At 40.0% G+C, this 22,264-nt stretch overlaps 1 long non-coding RNA gene across 1 annotated transcript in view; it reads right to left on the reverse strand.

Annotated features, from left to right (window-relative positions):
- LOC129690302 (uncharacterized) overlaps positions 1–22,264 on the reverse strand; it is a 136,829-nt gene that overhangs the window by 37,088 nt on the left and 77,477 nt on the right. The gene's annotated exons all lie outside the window — the stretch shown is intronic.

Genomic DNA, 22,264 nt, shown 5'->3' on the forward strand with positions numbered 1-22,264 from the left:
ATGCAAATATAAAATGCTACTAAAAAAAAGTCAATATGAGGTAAGTGTAACTCGATTACTTCCTGTAATCTAAATCTGTCAGTAAACCTAGAACTATTTTCCAATTAAGGGTTTATTTTTAAGTTGGGCAGAAAACACCTCAAATGTTTTGTCCAATGGCGGCTGTGTATTTCATATTTTGAGGTAAAAGATTATTTTACTTTAATAAAACAAGATGAAATGTATGAAAAGTTAGAAAACGTATCACTAGAAAACTGTCACTGTCTTTTCATTTATTACTAATGGGTTCTTATCCTAAAAATGCAAGAGAAATGAGGAACTCTATTTCAAGAAAAGAGAAAAATAGTGGAAATAAATCGTGCTCTGGATACAGTAAAGTCATTCTGAAGCTCTAAATAATAGTAAAAAAAAGGATATGTTTAAAGGGCAGAAAACTACTGGGGACAGAGCTAATTCAAGCATTGTGTTTTAGAAATAACTCAAAAGCAACAAAAGTGTTAGTACGACCTCCAGGAAATTATAGTAAGCAATACAATGAAAAGATAGTGCCTTTGTATTTTGGATGGAAATCAGCATAATAAAGAGAAAATTCCTGTATTTGAAGAAAAAAAATCATTCTAAAGCACAGTATATTTCCTAAGAAACAAAATGCAGCTTATAAGACACGGACATTTCTATGCCAAGAATAAATTTAAAACTGACACACAGTTCATGGTAAGTACCTCTGAGGTCTGAAAGCTTTAAAGAGCTAAGTAAAGTCATACAAAGCTGCCATCCATAACAACATACATAACATACCAATTCTAAGCTGATTAAACATTCTGGCAATCTTTCTGAGATGGAAACTGATGCTGAATGAGGGCCACGTCAAGTTCTGTCAGGAAAGGGTGTCAGTGGCAGCCTCGTCCTCTACCATCAGATACAAAGAGACAGATCCTCATCCAATCCCTAGGAAATCCCGTTTTCAATCTAGAAAAACATAAGTAAGCAATTCATTCACTTAAGAACCTGATGGTATGCCACCAAATGACACACTGTTATGAATATAGTTAACTAAAGATCAATACTTTCAAACCTTCCCCAGCATAATAAAACAGCATCAGAAGTCACCCTGACTTTGTGTAAAAATATATTTTTTAATTTTTTTCACAATTTTTTCATTATACATCCCAATTGAATTCCCTTCCTCAACTCCTCCCTGACCCTCCCTCCCTTTTCCCCCCTATCCCTTTCGCCTAGTGTTCTGAAAGGAGGAGTTCTCCAACATTGTCATCTGCCCATAGCTTGTTAAGTCTCATCAGGACTGCCTGGATGTTCTTCCTCTATGGCCTGGCTGCATCTCCAGGAACGAGAGATCAAACAACAGTCAACAGAATTCATGGTGGAGGCAGCCCCTGCTCCCCTCACTCAGAGATCTACGTGGAGACTGAGCTGCCAATAGGCCACATCTGAGCAGGGGGTCCAGGTCCGCCCCATGCATGTTCTTCAATTGTTGCATCAGTCTCTGCATAACCTCATGGGATCAGATCCTTTAGCTTTAGCTTGGTCTCCTTTTGGGGCTTTTGTCTCCTCCATGCCCCTCTAGCCTTACACTACTCCCTTCTTTCATAAGACTCCCTGTGCTGTCCTCAAAAGTTTGCCCTTAGTCTCAGCATCTGCTTCCAACCCCTGTTGGTGGAGCCTTTCAAAGGACCCTTCCATCCTGTTTCCTCTCTTCCATGGCTTCTGGTGTCTGTCCTGTTTTCCACTGTGAATAAGAATTAAACATCCTCCCTAGGGTCCTCCTTGGTGTTTAACTTCTTTAGGTCTGTAGATGGCTATCCTGTATTATACAACTAATCTCCACTTGTAAGTGAGTATATATCATGCCTTTCTTTTTGTTTCTGGATTACCTCACTCGGGAAGATCTTTTCTAATTTCATTCATATGCCTGCAAATTTCAAAATATTTTTAAAAGCATTACTACCTTTCACATAGCTCATGATTTAAAAACAAAACAAAACAACATGTATTCTATAAAACTAAAGCCTGAGATATGTACTAAGTAGAAAATATTCATTAGTTTTATTCTGGTGTTATATAATGACAATTAAATAGAATATCGGTACAATATGTAATTGTGCTGTAATTGGCAAAATAATTCTCAAAATGAGATTATGCTGATTAACTCAAATTGAGCACACAAGTTCAGCATGTGTGTTTCTGCCTGGTGCCATTGTTTGAAGCGAGCAACAAAAAGAGCCAATCCTGATATCTCTGTCAATGGAGAGGAAAATGCCAATGGAGAACTAAGGAAATGGAGGGATTCCATTGATTGATTATGCTTGTTGCACTATAGCCCAAACACAGTTCGATTAACAATATCCTATTTTGCAAATATTCATTGATCTCTGCATTTGCATCAGTCATTGCTCAAATACTATGAGGTCAGGATTGTCATGAAAATCAGCCCGTGCCATCACAGAACTAATAGTCCGATATACCAGATAGATATTAATTAAATAATCATGTAAATTAAAGTGAAATTGCTTAAGTAATAATCTGGAAAAGGCTGTTGAATGCTTACTTTTTTCCTTAAAAAAATAGGAAGACACTGACAACTTAATGAAAGCATAAATGACCATTTTTTCTTTACAAAAGTCCCACTGTCAGCAGCGTATCTAAATGGTAGAACAGGCTAGCATATGTGCAGGCAGGTTACTAGGTTATTAAAAGAGTGAGGAGTCAAATGATGAGTACTTCAGCCAGGATGTTTTCTCTTAAGATGCTGAAGATTGGGTAAATGCGAAGATAATATAAGGAACAATGTACACTTAGTGATGGATTGAATATAAGGGAGGGAAAATGAAGACAAGTGTAAAAGTTACCTCAAGAATTCTGGCTACTGAAGCATAAATATTACTGCTATTATTTGACACAGAATAGAAAACAATAATGATGTTAGAATATGACAATGTAGAATAGAACAAATCTATTTTAGAAGGGTAAGGTATTGCTGAAACATGAGTGAAGGCACATCAGGGTGTGAGAATAAAGTAAAGACAAACAAAATTAAAAGAAAAAAACTCATCTACCCAAGAAATAATGATAACACAAGCAATTAACTAAATTAACTACTTAAAACCTTGAAAATGAACCCAAATCTTACAACTGAATGGAGAAGAAAGGCGGCTGAAAGTCGGAAAAGACAAGGAGCCTTGTGGCATTTTGCCTTACACTCTCTCCATCACTGTCTATATAATTCCATAATAGCTCTGACAGTCAGCAAGTTCACAATTACGTCATTGGAACGGCTAGCACAGCAGCAGAAATACAGAGAGCAAGTGGACTTGGAGGAGTCTAAATATCCTATCCTGGAAATATATTTCATTTTTATCTTCCTAGCAGCTCCCAATTAAAGGTTAGTTTCAGGGCTTGCCTTTATATAAGATAAACTCAGAATTCTTCCCTTATGGATCTTACCTTACAGTATTTGCAGAAAACAGTCAGTGGAAATGGTATTATAATGCAGGTGACTTTAAGCAATGAAGTCACTTATAGCTAGCAAGAAATTTACCAAAAAATATTAAAAGAGAAAATGGGAATGAGTTGCCCACTGTGGACTTTGAATGATACAATGTATCTCTTGAAGTTTAAGTCACAATTAAGTGAAGAGTTATAAAGATGCCCACAAATCACCTTAGAAGACCCTAATCTCTCACCTTCGATCCATGAGGTTTTAAATGTGTGAGAACTCTGAAGGTATACACAATGTAAATACAGCAAAGAACTGGCTTATTGGTTTAAGAGTGTTAAGGAAATGCCTGTTTAATTGTTAGTTAATCACCAAGCTAACTGAGAAGAAATTCCATAGCTGCAGAGAACAAAGAGCACATACTTTGCCAAACCAAGGTAAAAGGGCCATTAAATAATCCAAGAGCAATTGTAGCAATGATTGTTTTTTAAAGCCAACCAAGAGCAAAAATAAGACTCAGGTTATGAGGTACCTTTTTTTCTTTTTCAAATCTAAAGTATGATTGTATTATATTATTTTACATGTCTACTTTTATCAGAAAAAAAATGCAAACTAAAACAACAAAAGAACAGGAATGTGGAGGGTCCTGACATACAAATACAGTCAGTAGGATCTTCTCTGTCATGTACTGGTCCACACATGTCCCTCAAGACCTCCTCTACTCCAGGACTACTCCAGGATAGTGCTGTGAGAGGGTGTGAAAGCTTTATGGGCTGGGGAAGAGGAAGTAAAGTAATTGCAGATAACATGTCCCTGAAGGGTCGAGTTGGACCTGAACTATTTCCCCTCTCAGTTTTGGCTGCATGTTACCAGTCTATTCCACTGCATTGTTTCTCTGAGGTGATTTTTCTACCTTGCCGATGGCTACAGAACACTAAGAATAGCCATGGACTATGGCCACTTACGATGTAAGCCAAATTATATTTACTCTTCTTATCCTTGTGCTATACTTGTCTGTGGGTTGCACACATGTGTGCTATGGCATGTATGTGAGAAGCTGGTTGTTAATCTCCACCTTGTTGAGGTAAGATCTCACTGTGTCTCCTGCCATGTTGCTTATTATCAGCTAGCTGGCTTGAAAACTGTTAAGCAATTGTCCTGTCTCTGCTTCCTATTTAGAGGTAACAGTGGTGGGATCACAGGTGTACATTACCACATCTTAATTTTTATGTGGATTCTACAAATCAAACTCTGGCCATGAGGTATATATGGTTAGTTCTTTTTCCCACCAATCTATCTCTTTTATCCCTCCACCCAACTCTTTTTTTTTTTTAAATATTTTTTATTATTATTTTTTACACTTTATTCACTTTGTTTTTTTTTCTTTTTTTTATTTTATTTTTCTTTTTAGTTACATTTTGTTAACTCTGTGTCCCAGCTGTATCCCGCTCCCTCATTCTCTCCCCAACCCCACACTCCCTCCCTGGTCTCCTCCCTGCCCCTTTCCAAGTCCCCTGATAGGGGAGGACCTCCTCCCCTTTCATCTGACCCTGTTTTATCAGGTATCTTCAGGGCTGGCTGCAAAGTCCTCCTCTGTGGCCTAACAGACTGCTCCTCCCCTGGGGGGGGGGGGGGCCAAACAGCCTGCCCTTGAGATCCTGTTAGAAAGAGTCCGTGTTCCCCTTACTTTGGAAAACTACTTGGTTACTGAGCTACCACAGGCCACATCCGAGCAGAAGTTCTAGGTTATATCCATAGATGGTCCTTGGTTGAGTGTCAGTCTCAGAAAAGACCCTGTGCCCAGATATATTTGGTCCTTGTAGAGCTCCTATCCTTTCCATATCATACTAACTTCCCTTCTTTCATATGATTCCCTGCACTTTATTCACTTTGTATCCCCCCATAAGTCCCTCCTCCCTCCCCTCCCGGTCCCACCCTCCCTACCCCTTCTTCATGCATGCCCCTACCCAAGTCCACTGATAGGGGAGGTCCTCCTCTCCTTCCTTCTGATCTTAGTCTATCAGATCCCATCAAGAATGGCTGCATTGTCATCTTCTGTGGCCTGGTAAGAGTGCTCTCCACAATAGCCACTAATAACATAAAGTACCTTGGTGTGACTCTAACCAAGCAAGTGAAAGACCTGTTTGAGAAAAACTTCAAGTCTTTGAAGAAAGAAATTGAAGAAGATCTCAGAAGATGGAAAGATCTCCCGTGCTCATGGATTGGTAGGATTAACATTGTGAAAATGGCCATCCTGCCAAAAGCAATTTACAGATTCAATGCAATTCCCATCAAAATACCAACTCAATTCTTTACAGACCTTGAAAAAAAGATTCTCAGCTTCATATGGAGAAACAAAAAACCCAGAATCTCCAAAACAATCCTGTACAACAACAGATCATCTGGAGGTATCTCCATTCCCGATCTCAAGCTGTACTACAAGGCAACAGTAATAAAAACTGCATGGTATTGGCATAGAAACAGAAAGGAGGATCAATGGAATCGCATAGAAGACCCAGAAATAAACCCACACACCTATGAATACTCAATATTTGACAAAGAAGCCAAATCCATTCAATGGAAAAAAGACAGCATCTTCAACAAATGGTGCTGGACCAACTGGATGTCTACATGCAGAAAAATGAAAATAGACCCATATTTATCACCCTGCACAAAACTAAAGTCCAAGTGGATCAAGGACCTCAACATAAAACCAGATACTCTAAATCAGCTGGAAAAAAAAGTGGGAAACAGCCTAGAACTCATTGGCACAGGAGACAACTTCCTGAACAGAACACCAACAGCACAGGCTCTAAGCGCAACAATCAATAAATGGGACCTCATGAAACTGAAAAGCTTCTGTAAAGCAAAAGACACTGTCATCAAAACAAATAGACAGCCTACAGATTGGGAAAGAATCTTCACCAACCCTTTATCTGACAGAGGGCTAATATCAAGTATATATAAAGAACTAAAGAAGCAGAAAAGCAACAAACCAAGTAATCCACTTAAAAAATGGGGAACAGAGCTAAACAGAGAATTCTTGAAAGAGGAACATCGAATGGCAGAGAAACACTTAAAGAAATGCTCAACCTCATTAGCCATTAGGGAAATGCAAATCAAAACGACCCTGAGATTTCACCTTACACCCATCAGAATGGCCAAGATGAAAAACTCAAGTGATAGCACATGCTGGAGAGGTTGTGGAGAAAAGGGAACCCTCCTCCATTGCTGGTGGGAATGTAAACTGGTTCAACCACTCTGGAAGTCAATCTGGCGCTTTCTCAGACAACTAGGAGTAGTGCTACCTCAAGACCCAGCTATACCACTCCTAGGTATATACCCAAAATTTGCTCAAGTACACAACAAGGACATTTGTTCAACCATGTTCGTAGCAGCTTTATTTGTAATAGCCAGAACTTGGAAACAACCCAGATGTCCATCAACGGAGGAATGGATACAGAAATTGTGATATTTTTACACAATGGAATACTACTCAGCAATCAAAAAGGAGGAAATCATGAAATTTGCAGGCAAGTGGTGGGATCTAGAAAAGATCATTCTGAGTGAAGTATCCCAGAAGGAGAAAGACAAACTTGGTATATACTCGCTTATATAGACCTACAAGACATGATAAACATAATGAAATCTACGCACCTAAAGAAGATAATCAAGAAAGTGGACACAGGCGAAGGTGATTAATCCTCATTTAGAAAGACAAATGGGATGTGCCTTGAACTTAAGACAGGAGTCTACCACAAAAGGCATCTGAAAGACTCTACCTAGCAGTGTTTCAAAGTAGACACTAAGACTCATAACCAAACCCTCGGCAGAGTGCAGGGAATCATATGAAAGAAGGGAAGTTAGTATGATATGGAAAGGATAGGAGCTCTACAAGGACCAAATATATCTGGGCACAGGGTCTTTTCTGAGACTGAAACTCAACCAAGGACCATCTATGGATATAACCTAGAACTTCTGCTCGGATGTGGCCTGTGGTAGCTCAGTAACCAAGTAGTTTTCCAAAGTAAGGGGGACACGGACTATTTCTAACAGGATCTCAAGGGCAGGCTGTTTGACACCTCCCCCCAGGGGAGGAGCAGTCTGTTAGGCCACAGAGGAGGACTTTGCAGCCAGCCCTGAAGATACCTGATAAAACAGGGACAGATGAAAGGGGAGGAGGTCCTCCCCTATCAGGGGACTTGGAAAGGGGCAGGGAGGAGACCAGGGAGGGAGTGTGGGGTTGGGGAGGGAATGAGGGAGCGGGATACAGCTGGGACACAGAGTTAACAAAATGTAACTAAAAAGAAAAAATAAAAAATAATAAAAAAAAATATTCCCATAAAAGAAAAACAACAAACCAAAAAAATGAAAATCAGAATAGACAAACAAAAAGAAAAAAAGGCAAAAAATTTAAATAAAAAGTTCACACAGACAAGCCAAAAAAAAAAAAAAAAAAAAAAAAAAAAAAAAAAAAAAAAAAAAAAAGAGTGCTCTCCCCTCAGGGGCAGGTGATCAAAGAGCAGGCCTATCAGATCGTGTCACAGGCAGTCCCTCTTCCCATTACTATGTAACCCACTTAGACACTAAATTGCCATGGATTACATCTGCGCAGGGATTCTAGGTTATCTCCATGCCTGGTACTTGGAGTATGGGTCTCTGGGAAGACTCCTGTGTTCAAATCTTCTAGTTCTGTTGCTCTCCTTGTGGGGTTCCTGTCCTTTCCATACCCTACTATTTCCCACTTCTTACATAAGATTCCATGCACTCTGCCCAACAGTTGGTCATAAAGTCTCAGCCTCAGTCTGCAGGGCAGAGCCTTTCAGAGGCCCTCTGTGGCAGGTTCCTAGGTTGTTTCCTACTTTCTTCTTCTTCTGATGTCCATCCTCTTTGCCTTTCGGGATGGGGATTGAGCGTTTTAGTCAGAGTCCTCTCTCTTGATTAGTTTCTTTAGATGGACAGATTTTAGGTTTATCCTATAAGTATATATGAGTGAGTATATACCGTGTGTCTCTCTCTGCTTCTGGGACAGCTCACTCAGGATAATCCTTTCCAGGTCCCACCATTTACCTACAAATTTTATGATTTAATTATTTTTCATTGCTGAGGAATACTCCATTGTATAGATGTACCACAATTTCTGCATCCACTCTTCAGTTGAGGGGCATCTGGGCTGTTTCCAGCTTCTGGCTATTACAAATAAGGCTGATACAAACATGGTTGAGCAAATGTCCTTATTGTGTACTTGAGCCTCTTTTGGATATATGCCTAGGAGTATGGCTGGATCTTGAGGAAGCTTCATTCCTAGTTGTCTGAGAAAGTGCCAAATTGATTTCCAGAGTGGTTATACAAGTTTACATTCCCACCAGCAGTGGAGAAGCGCTCCCCTTTCTTCACAACCTCTCCAACATGTATTGTTACTTGAGTTTTTCATCTTGGCCATTCTGATGGGTGTAAGGTAATATCTCAGGGTTGTTTAGATTTGCATTTCCTTAATGGCTAATGAGGTTGAGCATTTCTTCAAGTGTTTCTGTACCATTCAATATTCCTTTACAGAGAGTTCTCTGTTTAGCTCTGTTCCCCATTTTTTAATTGGATTACTTGGTTTGCTGCTTTTCAGCTTCTTTAGTTATTTACATATGCTGGATATTAGCCCTCTGTCAGATAAAGGGTTAGTGAAGATTCTTTCCCAATCTGTAGGCAGTCGTTTTGTTTTGATGACAGTGTCCTTTGATTTACAGAAGTTTTTCAGTTTCATGAGGTCCCATTTATTGATTGTTGATCTTAGAGCCTGTGCTGTAGGTGTTCTTTTCAGGAAGTTGTCTCCTGTACCAATGAGTTCTAGGGTATTCCCCACTTTTTTTTCTAGCCGATTTAATGTGTCTGGTTTTCTGTTGAGATCTTTGATCCACTTGGATTTCAGTTTTGTGCAAGGTGATAAGTATGGATCTATTTTCATTTTTCTACATGTCGACATCCAGTTGGACCAACACCATTTGTTGAAGATGCCACCCAACTCTTTTTTTTAATATTAATTACAATTTATTCACTTTGTATCCCAGCTGTAGCCCTCTCTCTCTTTTCCTCCTAATCCCACCCTTCCTCCTTCATCTCCTCCCATGCCCCTCTCCAAGTCAACTGATAGGGAACTTCCTCCTCCCCTTCCCTCTGACCCTAGCCTATCAGAACTGCATGCATTGTCTTTCTCTGTGGCTTGGCAAGGGTGCTTCTCCCCTCAGGGGGGAGGCAGTCAAAGAGCCATCCACTGAGTTTATGTCAGAGATATCCCTGTTCCCATTACTAGGGAACCCACTTGGATACTGAGATGCCATGGGCTACATCTGTGCAGGGTTTCTAGGTTATCTCCATGTATTGTCCTTGGTTGGAGTATCAGTTTCAGAAATGACCTCTGGGTCCAGATATTTTGGTTCTGTTGCTCTCCTTGTTGAGCTTCTGTCCCCTCCAGGTCTAACTATCATCCCCTTCTTTCATAAGATTTCCTGCATTCTGCCCAAAGTTTGGTTATGAGCCTCAGCATCTGCTTTGATACACTGCTGGATAGAGTCTTTCAGAGACCCTCTGTGGTAGACTTCTGTCCTATTTGCTGTTTTCTCCTTCTTCCAATGTCTGTCCTGTTTGTCTTTCTGAGTGAGGATTGATTATCTTACCAGGGTCCTCCTTGCTTAGCTTCTTTAGGTGCACAGATTTTAGTATGTTTATCTTGTATTATATGTCTAGTATCCACTTAAAATTATTATATACCGTGTGTGTCTTTCTGCTTCTGTCCATCCCAAATCATTAAATTTATTTTTCTTGGCTTTTTGTTACAGCAACAGAAAGACAATTAATGTAGAAAATTAATAAGAAGTAGAACCATTCATTGCCTTGATTATTTAATGTCATGCAATTCAATATACCATGCTGATGCAACTTATTTGCAGAAGAAGTTTGAGAAAGTATGGATAAGAAGACTAGGGTAATCTTAGGGAGTTATAAAAAAGAGAACAGTATAGATTAATGGGTGGTTATTGTATGTGTTCAAACCAGAATGATGGTGAGGATGTGGACAATAAAGGCTCTACTCATGAAGCTTCAAACTGAAATGAGGCCATGCACTGGAACCTGAATAGAGGCCATCTGTCTGCCTTATATTCTGGAATAGAATTAGTGAGGTTTGTTTGTGCCCTCAGTTTTGAGGGAGTTAAGTTTAATGGTGCCAGTGAGTGAATCTGGTAGAATGTATGTCAGGGGAGCGCAGCACTCAAGTGCTGGCTCCTTTTAATTAGACATAGGATGAGAATCAAGAGTAAAACTCTGAGTGGAAAATTTGTGAATCTTTTTCTTTGGCCAAAAAATGATTTCTTTTTAAGTTGGAGCCAAGGAAGATATGTGCCACCAGAAAGAAGCCAGTTCTGTAACTTAAGCTACTAAGAGACCAATCCAAGATGATCCCAAGTTAAAGGCCTTCTTTGGCTACACAGCAAGCAAGCCTGAACAACATGATTGCCTCTAGCTTTACAACTCAAAGTAAAAAAGAAGGCTGGGTAGGTTGCTCAGTGGCAGAACACTTGGGTAAAATGGCCAGAGTAGGCTCTCATTTTAGAAAAACCCAAACACTTTTCACCTTGAGAGCATGTTTTAAATCATAAAGATTCCATCTGGCATAGGTTCAGTGGTGGAAAAATTTAGACATTTCAGTTTCAGTCTGAGATGAGGACTTTGGATGCCCTGCTATCATGGTGCCTCCCAGGGAGGTGTTTCATCATGATTTATCTGTATTCAGCCATTGAATACAACTCTGAGAAGGCTGAAACCATGATCCAAGCAGACATGGACACTGTAGCCACCCCACCAAGAACGAAGATATTCTAAAAAGATACTTGTGCCCACCCTTATGATTTTCAGACATTTGAAATAATGGACAGCAAGACGTTGAAAATTCCCTAAGAAGCTTGTGCTTGAAGAAGGAAAAAGCTCAAGTATGGTGCCAGGCAGAGGAGGAACTTGTCTCCCAGGACCTATAATTCTGATGATTAGTCAGACCTCTTTGTAGGACAAACTGAGCAGGAGATGATGATAGGTCAATGATGATTGGGACTACACCTTAAACAGAACTGCTTAGCTGTTAAGAGCTATTTAAACCTAAACCTTATTTTATAACACCAAAGATATTATGACAGGAGTCAGTGAGCATCTTTATTCTTCGTCTCAATATGGCTACAATTAATAAATCTCATCTTTCTCTTGTTTTTTAATAGTACTTTTCTTTGTAACTGGCATACAGAGGATGGGTGAGCCTACCTTAATAGGGATGCCAAAACCCAACTCTGACCCCAACATCTGTGTAAAAACATAGATCAAGTTGGCAACCAGCTTTGGCATTGCTCCTGTGATAATGGTTTTGCAAATGTGAAGCATGGAAGAATCACGGTACCATGCATGATTCACTTAATAGTTCAAAGGCACACGAGAAAGAAGAAGCCGTTTAAGCCCTGACAAATGCACTGAGCAGACAGTGTCTGAAGCTGTAAGAGTGAAGTTGAAGTTGAGATGGGAACTCCAAGAAACTGGACAGGACATTAACATTGAATTCTTGCCAATGGAAGCTGCAAGCAGCTGGCAGTGTCTACCAGGAAGGCTATAATAGCAGGACAATCCATATACATTGTGTGGCACTCAAAGCATATTAATAATGAACTCAGAATCACCAATAATGCACTAGTGTCACATTAAGGAAAGAAATCAAAGCACTTCTTCCCCTTAATGCTATTTAATAAAGATGGAGCCCACATTTTAATTCTCTTACTTTGTTCTGCCTCTGTCTCATACCATCCATGTCTGCCTGATGTGTGACTCTGAATCTGTGCCTGCCTGAAGGCTGTCATGTGAATCTAACCCTGATCCTGTATCTATGTTTGTACCTGTTACTGTCTGTTTGAATGTATCTGTCTCTTATTAAACAGTGCGTAAAATAACAAATGGGATAGAAAAGCGGGATAGTTCATAGAATTTTACAAGGGATTAAGTCACTGACTCCAACTGACCCAGATAACAAACAGTATTACAAATATCAGTATTTATCAAGCAATAGCCATATGTTGTGTTTACCATTTATGGTAGATGTTAACTTTTATAAGATTGCTTTCAGCAAATGACTGTCATACACATTACACTTAGATCAGAGGTATAGAAAACTGTATGATTTAAGATTGCACCTATGCACCAGTTTAGGTGGTAAATGTTGGTTACATGGGAAATCCCAGACAAGTAAGATTGGTTGTTACAACACTATTATAAAGGCAGGTTAAACAAGCAGTCTGAGAACACAACAGGATAGCAATCTTTTTTATATAATTGTATTTAGTTATATTTTTATACGCATTGGTAATTGCTAGTATATTTATCTGTGTGACAGTGTCAGATTCTCTATATTGCAGAATATTTGATCCCATTGTGAACTCTAAACTTGCGAACTGTAAAACACTGTTTCTTGTTTGGTTTGGCTGAGCACTAACACATACCTTTAACTCAAGAACTCTGTTTACTGTAAATCAGTGATTATGGTGTGTTTCCCCCAGCTCTAGCACATACCTTTAATGCAAGAGCTTTCTGTACACAGGGTTTAATAAAGTTAACCTTATGTCAAGAGGCAGAGCAAGAAACAGCTGACAGGATTTAAAGAATAAGGGAGATTTTGAGTTAGGGGTATTTAAGACAGCATGAAAAAAATGGCTTTAGCTCTTTGACTTAGGATTAGGCTTTAGCCTCTGACTTTTGGGGCCTTTTGGGCTATGAGCTAGCAAGCTTCTTGCTTTGGGTTTTTGTTTGTTTGTTTGTTTGTTTTGTTTTTGGCCCTCCTGGGCTGTCAGCTAAGCTTGTGATCCTTTCAGGTTTTTTCCATTCAGATCTGAGCTGAGAAGGGAGGTCAGCTGGGGGCTATCTCTGCCTCTCTGGGCTAGCAGGTTTTCACCTCAGCATCTGGCTGCTGAGTCTTGGTAAACTAGAGAGGTTGGGTTTTTCATTTTTAAAATAATAGCCCTGGAACTGGAGTTACAGACAGTTGTGAACTGTCATGTGGGTGCTGAGACTTGAACCCAGGTCTTAAAATAATGCCAGGCTTAAAGACATCAATTAACATCAATCCATTACTAGTTGGTGATGTCAATACCCCATTGTCTTCTGCAGAAAGGTGGTCTGTACAAAAAATAATGAGGGAAATATCAGAATAAACTGGCTTCATGCACCAAATGCATATAACAAATGTTTGCAGAAAATGTACATTTTCTTTTCTCAGGAACTCTGTTCTGAAGATTTAAATTATACGAATTTTATATAACCACTTAAACATAACTGAAAAGTAAGAAAAAAAATAAGTTAAATTAGGAAATTTACAATTAGAAGGATGTTAAATGAGACACTCCTCAACAACCATTGACACAAAAGAAATCCCAAAGAAAATTATTTTGAGACAACAGAAAAAAAAAAAAAAAAAAACACAACATAATGGAACTTACGGGATTCAGACAAAATGTTGGTTAGTTAGTACTGCACTTGTATTTGTAAAATCTATATTTGAAAAGAACAAAGGTCTCAAGGGAATAGCCTATCTTTTTACCATTAGAAACAACATGGAAAGTTAAAGACAAAAATAACAAGAAAAAACTACATGAAGGAAATTAAAGTAGAAACTCAGGAGAGAAGAAAAAAGCAATACTCTGAAGCAATAAATGAAACAGCTGGTTATTTGAAAAGATCAACGAAATATGTAACTTTAGACAGTATAACTAGAATACTGAAGAAGAGTCAACTGGCTGAAATCAGAAATAACAAGAAACATCCTACTACTTATGTCTCAAAAATAGAAATGAGTAAATAATGACTAGAAAACTTGAATGGACGTGTAATACGAAAGAAGAAAAGAAAAGAGGGAAAGAATCAACCCATAAGATCCATTTACGGATAGACTAAGATCAGAAAGAAGAGGAGAACCTCCCCTATCAGTGGACTTGGGGAGTGGCATGCATGCAGAAAGGGGAGGGAGGGTGGGATCGGGAGGGGGGGAGGGAGGGGCTTATGGGGGGATACAAAATGAATAAAGTGTAATTAATAAAAAAAATTAAAAAAAAAAAAAGATCCATTTACAGGGGACGGGGCAAGATGGCGGCGCCGGGAGGACTCTCATTCTGAGGAGCAGCACAGCAGGATTGGCACAGTGACCAGCAATCAGAACTCACGGCCATAATAGACAAGTGATTGTGTTTCACAGGTGAGAGGATACCCCACGGTGGGGGAAGCAATCAGCTTTAACTCACCCTGCTAAACCTCAGAAGAGATCCCGGTTCCGCCAGGCGCTTGGTCGCCAGCCCAGAGCTACACCCCAGCGTGATCTGGTCATGCTGAACTGTGGGCCCACAACACCATAGACTGGATTTCCCAGTCGAGAGATAACCCCACGGAGCAGGAAACAATTGGGACCGACCTCAGGTTACCCAGACATCCCCTGGAAAAGACTCAGGTTCCGCGGGTGCCCCAAGAGCCAGCCTGGACCCAGAGCCGGGACCCAGGCGCCTGCACGGAGCCCTGCCTGTGAGCCTGATTCGCTGCCTCAGATAGAACTGTGGGAACCAGTGCACCAGGCACCAGAGACTGCATTTCACTGGCAGGTGCAAACCCACAGGGAGGGAAACGACTGGTCTGATCTCAGAGCACCCAGCCGACACCCCCACCCCGAAAGGGACTAGGGAAAATTACCCAGTTTAGGCAGCAGCCAAGGCTCCGAACGGCCAGAAAGGCGGAGCCACAAGCTGGCATCTGTGCCTGTGGGTTCTACTCGCCACCCCAGACAGAACAGCGGTCCCCAAAGCAAAGACTGCCTGTCTCTGGCAGGAGGAAACCCCCAGCGGAGGGGGTCAGCAGCTCTAACGCTTAGGACACTCAGCACCAAAACACTTCCTGAAATCACACAGACTCTAGGCTCTAATGCAGGCAGGAGCACTGTTCTCTGCAGCCATTATTGAGTTCCCCTAGGGCACTGGGACACACAGCTGAACCTCAGACCTACAAAAGCTAGAGAGCCATTACAGCAGCCCTCAGATACTGTGCCAAGGATCAACCAGTTATCCCTAGCTAGACTATCAAAACTGTGGGAATCCCTGGTCCTTCAAGAGGGCTGCACCCACAGCGTCTGGATCAGAGCAGTGCCTGCAGCCGCCATCCCAGACAGAGATCACAGCTTCTGGTCCAGAGTGAGGCACCCAGCCTCCAGACCAGAGCAGCGCCCCCAGGCGCCAACTCATCCTAAGTGCACATTCTCCAGGTCCAGAGTGGAACAATCAGCCTCTGGCCCAGAGACTTGCTGAGTGCACCTCTCACTTTACCATACAGAACTGTGCGCCCCAGGATAACAGTCTGAGTTTCCCTGCTGGGAGAAAACCCCACAGCTAGGGAATCAGCAGGTTCTTCAAAAGGACTTTACATGGAAATTTAGTGAGCAGCAGCACACTAAATTTATAACAAGAAACCCAGCAGTGGGGCAGCTGCCTTGAGAATTTCTATGGGTAAGAGGAGATCCCCCCTGCCTAACATAGACCACAGCTACTACTCAGGGCTATAAACCTGAGGTAAGCAGTGGGAACTCCTGAGAAACACTGGCCATACAGTGACCATAACCAAAAAGCAGAAAAGGACTCCTTCAGGAAAAATCATCTTCCAGCCACGGGGATACTCCCTACCTCAGGACTCCAGGAAGCACAGAAACTAACAGCCAACACCTAAATCAGCCCACTGGGTAGAGGTCAGCATGAAAGCTTAACCAACAAAAGACAGAGCAATATGGCATCTCCAGAACCCAGCCATCAAGGGGCGAACAGCCCTGGACAATGCAGCATAATAGAAAATCAAGAAGATAACCTTACATCTATGTTGATGAAGAGGATAATAGAGGAAACAAATAAAATACGTAAAGAATTAGAGGAAGATAAAACCAAACAGATCATAGCTATCTGTAAATAAATGGAGGAAGATAAAGACAAGCAGATTAGGGCCATCCGTGAAGAAATACGGGAAGATGCAGCCAAACAGCTTGTGGCCTTCAGAGAAAAAATAATTAAATCACTGAAAGAAATAAAAGAGACAGAGTTGAAGGAACTAAAAGAAAAAGAGGAAAATACAAGCAGACAGGTAAAGGAAGTAAACAAAACAACTCAAGACCTGAAGATAGAACTAGAAAAATTAAACAAAACACAAATGGAGGAAATAATGGAGAGGAAAAATTTAGGGAAGAAAACAGGAACTACAGAGGTAAGCATAACCAACAGAATACAAGAAATGGAAGAAAGAATCTCAGGTGTAGAAGATACAATGGAAGAAATCGATATATCTGTCAAAGAAAATGTTAAATCCAAAAAATTCCTGACACAGACCATCCAAGAAATCCAAGACAATATGAAAAGACAAAACCTAAGAATAATAGGAATAGAGGAAAAAGAAGGCCCAGAAAATATTTTCAACAAAATCATTGAAGAAAATTTCCCCAAGTTAAAGGAGAAGCCAATAAGGATACATGAGGCCTACAGAACACCCAACAAATTTGACCAGAAAAGAAAATCCTCCCGCCACATAATAATCAAAACAGTAAGTATACAGAACAACAACAAAAAAAAAATACTAAAAGCTGCAAGGGAAAAAGGCCAAGTAACATATAATGGCAAACCTATTAGACTCACACCTGACTTTTCAACAGAAACTATGAAAGCCAGAAGGGCCTGGACAGATATCATGCAGACCCTAAGAGAACACCGATGTCAGCCCAGGCTACTATACCCTGCAAAACTCTCAGTCCTCATAGACGGAGAAAAGAAGATATTCAATGACAAAAACAAATTTCAACAATACCTACACACAAATCCAGCATTACAGAAGACACTGGAAGGGAAAATACAACCCAAGAAAATTAGCTTCTGTCAAGAAAACACAGGAAATAATTAACCTTACTACAGCAAAACAAAAAGCAACCAAGCACACAAACTTATGAACATAGCCAACATCAAAATCAAAGGATCTAACAGCCACTGGTCATTAATCTCTCTCAACATCAATGGACTCAAATCTCCAGTAAAAAGACACTGATAACAGAATGGATACGTAAACAAAACCCAGCAATCTATTGGATACAAGAAACACACCTAAGGCACAAAGATAGACATTACCTGAGGGTAAAGGGTTGGAAGACGACTTTCCAAGAAAATGGACCCAAGAAGCAAGCAGGAGTAGCCATTCTAATATCTGAGAAAATAGACTTTCAACCAAAATTAATAAAAGGAGATGAGGAAAGACACTTCATACTCATCAAGGAAATAGTAAGAGCTGGAGGGGACGAGGGGACGGGAACTCCACAAGGAGAGCAACAGAACAAGATAATTTGAACACAGGGAACTTCCCAGAGACTCATACTCCAACCAAGGACTGTTCGTGGAGATAACCTAGAACTCCTGCACAGATGTAGCCCATGGCAGTTCAGTGTCCAAGTGGGTTACATAGTAATGGGAAGAGGGACTGCCTCTGACATAATCTGATTGGCCTGCTCTTTGATCACCTCCCCTTGAGGAGGGAGCAGCCTTACCAGGCCAAGGTAGAGGACAATGCAGTCAATTTTGATGAGAACTGATAGACTAAGATCAGAAAGGAGAGGAGAACCTCCCCTATCAGTGGACTTGGGGAGTGGCATGCATGCAGAAAGGGGAGGGAGGGTGGGATCAGGATGAGAGGAGGGAGGGGCTTATGGGGGGATACAAAATGAATAAAGTATAATTAATAAAAAATTTTAAAAAAAGTTAAAACTAAAAGATCCATTTACACTGGCAAAGTCTAGGTCTACCAAGTATGCCCAGCATCCTGACATTGCAATATGTCCCAGTTTTGTTATGATTACTACGATAAACTATACTGAGGGGGAAAAATAAGAGAGGAAGGGTTTGTTAATGTTCCATCTGTGGGTAACAGTCCATAAATAAAGGGAAGTCGGGAACAAACTTTCAGCAGGTAGTCACATCCATGCACAAAAGCAAGGAGAGAATGAGGTGTGTATGCCTGTCAGTCAGCTTATTTTCTTCAGTCTTATAGGAGGCTGAATCCAGTCCCTGAGAAAGATGCTTCTCACCCTTAGGCTGAGGCATTCCATATCAATTATCTTCATAAAGATAATCTCCCAGAGACGTTTCCATAAGCCAACTTGATCAACATGCCCTCTTCAAGACTCACCTGATAGTGGATTCCAGGATGTGTCAAACTGACAATTAAAACTAATCTCATTCAGAGTGGTAAACAAGATAGAGTCTGGAAGAGGTGGAAGAGATGGAACAGGATAGGAACCTATTATAGAGGTCCTCTGAAAGACTCCATCCAACAGAGGATTGAAGCAGATGCTGAGACTCACAGCCAAACTTTGGGCAAAGAGCAGGGAGTCTTATGGAAGGGGGGCAGGGGATAGAAAGACATGGAAGGGACCAAGTCCACAAATACACCAACAAAACCAAAAATTATGGGCCCAGGGGAAAAGGGGCTGCAGAGACTGATGCCCCAACCAAGAACCATGCATGGAGAGGACCTAGACACCCTGATCATATGTAGCCCATGGCAGTTCAGTCTCCTTGTGTGTCCCTGAGTAAGGAGAGAGGGGGCTGTCTCTGACATGAACTTGGTTGCCTGCTCTTTGGTCACTTCCTCCCTGGCAATGTGGCCTTTCCAGGCTACAGAGGAAGAGGATCCAGGCATTAATGATGAGACTTGATAAGCTAGAATCAGATGTCAGGGGAGGAGGACTCCCTCTTTCAGTGGAATAGGGGAAGGAGATAAGGAGAAAGAGGGAGGGAGGGCAGGACCAGAAGGAGATGAGCAAGTTAGGTACAGTTGGGATACAAAATGAGTAAATTGTAAAAAAATAAACATTAACAAATACAAATAAAATCAAACAACATGATTTTGTCGTCTACAACTGTGTTAGGTTACACTGATAGCTCTTCTGGGACACATATGGATGGCCACATACTACAGTTTAGACATACCTGGTAAAGCCAGGCAACTTTACTTATGAACTATAAATGCAAAGATGTATGGCTCACCATAATAAGCCCTAAAGCTATCAATATCACCCAAATTACTGCCAATGAAACTCCTCTTATTATTATAGTTGCCTTGTTTGAAGAATTTAACAAATTATCCTAAAATTCACACTGAAATACAGAGGACACAGAAAGTGAAAAGAAATCTTGAAAAAGAATTAAGTTGAAAAATATTGCAATTTCTGACTTCAAAATTTACTGCAAAACTATGGTAAGCAAGTAGTGGGATGCTTTTTATAAAAAAAGAAATACAGATAAGTGGAGTAGAAAGTCTAGGAGGAAAAAAGAAACTTTGGATTTATGTTCAATCTATTTTCAACAAGAGTGCTAGGACAATTCAATGGAAAAGAATTTCTTTGGAACAAATAGTGCTTGCAAATTCAACGTTCAATATTTCTGACTACCATAGTGACAACAACAAAGGTGGGTCGCTAGGTGCAGATATTGGAATCCTGTATGTTGCAGGAGAGATATTAAAGCCACTCTGAAATAGTTATTCAGTTCTCCAACTATTTGACATAGACATAATATTAAAAAACAATGTAAAAATTTCCTCCAATACCTCATACTATGAATAAATGTTCTTAGACTATAGAGGTCATAGAGAATTCATGAATCTACCAAGTGTGCCAAATATCTTGACATTGCAACATGCTATTGTACCAAGATATTATAAGCTCAATGAACTTGTAAATCTCTTAGAGGAATATCCATGAGTAAATCTTTTGTGACCACAAGTTAGGCAATAGTCTCCGAGATGTAATACCAAAACTCTGAACAAGAAAAGAAGGACATGAAAGGAATTGGTGTAGGTTCAGGACACTCCAAGACAAGTTCAGAGCATAAATAACTCCAGAGTAAGAGAGGGCAGGGAATAAGACACAAAGACAGAAGATAGAAGAAAAAGGAGAAGGGGAAGTGAATAAGGGAGAAGGGGTAGGGGTATTTGTCCTAGAGAACAAAGGACTGCCTCTGCATAGAGGAGACAGATATAGCCCTTAGGAAAATGGCGGTTTATAAAGATAAAAAGGGAAACCTCATGTTAAGATGAGGTGTTTAATTTTAATTGGCCATGTTAATCAGGTGAATCAAAGGGGCTTTTGATTGTTGGACTTCAATACTTTGGCAGGTGGACCTTGATAATCAGCCACAGGAGGAGGAAGTGGCCAAATAAGAGGATAACCCTTGATTGCTAGCTTTAGCAATGCAATCTAATGGTTTTCACCAAGGCAGAGGGAATGGGGAAGAAGAGCAAGGCCTGCTGGAGCCATGTTTATTATGCTCAGGCTGGCTAGAGTCCCTTCAGGAAAAGTAAACTGAACTGCCTCAAAATAAAACAAAATTGTGTTTCAAAAGCCATCACCAAGAATATAAAAAGAGAATTCACTCAAGTAAAAAAAAAAAAAGGGGGGGGTGCTGAAAATAACATAAGGACATTGTATTCCATTATGTAAACAAGCACTTATAAAAAGCAGAATACAAGATTCAAATTTAAAGAAGGTAAAGTATTTGAATAGACATATTCAATGAAGATATACAAGTTATCAACAAACACATGAAAAGATGCTCAACATAACTAGTTATTTTAAAAGTACAAATGAAAATAACAATGTGATACCAAATCCATCACAAGACAGTGAATAAAATAAATACACAAGAGCAATAATCAGTGCTGGCTAGCAGATATAATTTTCATATGCTATTGAATAGGTTTAAACTGAAAGAGTAAGTAATTCCTCCAATTGTGTGTTATGACACAGTGATTTCACTCTCCGTTTTATGCTCAAAGAAAGTAAAGACATATCCATAGAAGAATTCATACATGGACAGTCATAGAACATTTTTTATGATGACAAAGATGCTGGAAACAACCCAAAAACCTATCAACTGAACAGTTGACTGAAATAATGACATATCCATACAAAACGATGTTGTCTGGTGTCACACACACATGAATGAGGTCATTATAAATACTATAAAATGGTAAAATATTTAAAATACTATAATAAGAAGTAAAAACATGTTTTAAAATATATTATAATTATATTATAATTGTATACATATTAACTGTTCATACTCTAGGTAAATTGGTTAAGGGTCAAGCTCTGTTGGAATAAGAAGTGAGTGCAAAGATCTTCACCAACCCTACATCTGACAAAGGGCTAATATCCAAAATATGTGAAGAACTCAAGAAATATATAAAGAACTCAACACCAACAAACCAAATAATCCAATTTAAAAATGGGATACAGTTGCTAAACAGAGAGGAATATTCTCACCAGAGGAATATCAAATGGCTGAAAAACTTAAAAGAAATATTAAAAGAAACTTAAAACTTAAAGAAATGTTCAACATCGTTAGTCATTAGAGAAATGCACATCAAAATGCCTCTGAGATTCCATCTCACACTTGTGAGAATGGCTGTGATCAAAAACGTAAGTGACAGTACATGCTGGCAAGAATGTGGAGCAAGGGGGACACTCCTCTAGTGCTTATCGGAGCGCAAAATTGCACAACCACTGTGGAAATCAATCTGAAGTTTCTCACAAAATTGGGAATAGCTATACCTCAATACCCAGCTATACCACTCCTGGGCATATACCCAAAAGATATTCTATCATACAACAAGAACATTTGCTCAGCTATATTCATAACAACTGAAAAACACATTCATAGCCAGAAACTGGAAACA

The sequence above is a fragment of the Psammomys obesus genome, unplaced genomic scaffold (genome assembly GCF_907164565.1).
Source record: "Psammomys obesus unplaced genomic scaffold, mPsaObe1.curated_primary_1811, whole genome shotgun sequence".
Classification (NCBI taxonomy): domain Eukaryota; kingdom Metazoa; phylum Chordata; class Mammalia; order Rodentia; family Muridae; genus Psammomys; species Psammomys obesus.